Raw genomic sequence first — 2550 nt, 5'->3', positions numbered from 1 at the left:
GCCAAAATTCAAATGACTAACATCTCGACAACAAGCACATTGACCCCAATATTTTGTTTAGCTTTTTTTTATTGCTTTCTTTATTCCTCAATTAATCCCCTATCATTATATACTAGTGTTATGGAAATTTATTAATTTTAAAACTGAGCAGCGAACTTCCTTAAGTGAAACTCCAAGTTCTGCCATTTTCAAATGTCAGCAATAAACGTTAATACAATAGTTTAAGGTTAGTGAAAAAAGATTATGATGAAAACAAACGAACAAACAAAAAAATGATAACTTCACAAAAAAGCTTACACAAGTATCAAAATAATCATGTGATATCAAACCATTATGCAAAGTTATGTGTTAACCTAACAATACCGAGCTATGAGATATAAAAAGTTTCAAATGAGCTATGAGATATAAAAAGTTTCAAATTGTACTACTAAGTAAGCGATTTGCTCTATTCAGACCACTGCACAGTACAATAAAGTTTAAGGAACACGAACACAACCAATGTATATCAATCTTTGAGACTAAATCGTCATTTAAAGTAGAGAATATGTGTTACAAATACAAAAGGTTAGAGACATCATATAATCCCTTTTAATACATATAGGCAAATGATATTTTGGCGGGGTTTTGTGTGTCTTCAACTTCCTGGTCCCGTCTATTTCGATGATACCGTAAGTTTAAAACGGTCAATTACATTAATAAGAATGAAGCTGTCTCTTTATAATGGTAATACACATTTACTTTTTATTGACTTTTTATAAATTGTGACTTGGATGGAGAGTTGTATCATTAGCACACATACCACATATTCGTATATCTCCAAGTATGCAATCAATCAATCCATCAAATATTCAAACAGGCAAAGAAGCTATCGTAGTGAAATTTGCCCATGGACCCTCATTTTTATTGTTAATCGTTTACATGTATATTTATAAGCCATCTGTCAAAGTCTTAAAACATCTTATTAATTTTTTGATAGTTTTTTAGAACTTTAACTGGTCAATGATTAGGCTATGAAATGTTTAAGAGGGAATATTTTCCCGCCAAAATTCAAATGACTCACATCTCGACAAGAAGTACACTGACCCCTTTATTTTGTTTTTGCTTTTTTATATGCTTTTTTATTTGCTTTTTTGCTTCCTCAATTGATCCCCTATCATTACTAGTGTTATGGAAATCTATTAATTTTGAAACTGAACAGCCAAATTCCTTAAGTGAAACTCCAAGTTCTATCATTTTCAAATGTCAGCAATAGTTTAAATACAATAGTTTAAGGTCAGTGAAGAAAGATAATGATGAAAACAAACGAACAAACAAACAAATAATAACTTCACAAAAAGTTCACAAAAGTATCAAAAGAATAGGCTAGGATGAAATTTGAAAAAAATAGGCAAGACAGGAGTTTTGAGTAAACAAAAAACGCAGGATGAGACACTTGCAAAAAAAAGTCAGGATGACAATTTGGGTAAAAAAAGTCAGGTTAAACTAAAAAAAAAAGGCAAAACCGAACAGAGTGACAAATAAAAAGGCAGGACAGAGATTACAGCTAAAAAAAAATGCAGGACAAAATTTTTCATCCTAGCCCCCCCCCCCCCCCCCCCCCCCCATTAAAATCAAATGGTAGCTCCCTCCCTAACAATACCGAGCTATAAGATATAAAAAGTTTCAATTTGTACTACTAAGTAAGTGATTTGCTCTATTTAGACCACTACACAGTACAATAAAGTTTAAGGAACACGAACACAACCAATGCATATCAATCTTTGAGACTGAATCGTCATTTAAAGTAGAGAATATGTGTTACAAATACAAAAGGTTAGAGACATCATATAATTCCTTTTAATACATATAGGCAAATAATATTTTGGCGGGGTTTTGTGTGTCTCCAATTTCCTGGTCCCGACTATTTCGATGATACCGTAAGTTTAAAACGGTAAATTGCATTAATAAGAATGAAGCTGTGTCTTTTTTAATGGCAATACACATTTACTTTTTATTGACTTTTTATAAATTGTGACTTGGATTGAGAGTTGAATCATTAGCACACATACCACATATTCGTATATCTCCAAGTATGCAATCAATCAATCCATCAAATATTCAAACAGGCAAAGAAGCTATCGTAGAAAAGCATTGAAAATTTACATAATACAGATTGCATAACATTTATTGAATACTACATGTAGGAGTTAAAAGCAAGAGCAAAGTTTAATTAATATTTCAACGTTAACACTTAAGTCTATCTTAGTTACTTTTTTATCTGCATCAAAAGTATCATTATTTTATTACTTTATCATCACCTCAGATGAGACGTGATTATTTTCGTATTAATATAATAAAAGATAATTTGAAAGGATTATGACAGCCAATGCCTTGTTAAAGTTATTATTCCAGTGGGTGTATATTATTGACTATTGCCTTCTCTGACTAAACTCCGAAACTAAAAACAGAAAACCAATAGAAATTTAGATGACCCGTGTTTGTAATTAACAAGTAGAAATGTACATCTGTATGTGACACAGACTATCATTTATAAATTGTTGGTATTTTAGA

Source organism: Mytilus trossulus, unplaced genomic scaffold (assembly GCF_036588685.1).
Source record: "Mytilus trossulus isolate FHL-02 unplaced genomic scaffold, PNRI_Mtr1.1.1.hap1 h1tg000360l__unscaffolded, whole genome shotgun sequence".
Lineage (NCBI taxonomy): Eukaryota > Metazoa > Mollusca > Bivalvia > Mytilida > Mytilidae > Mytilus > Mytilus trossulus.
The sequence above is the reverse complement of the archived record's forward strand: the minus strand, read 5'-3'. Positions refer to the sequence as shown.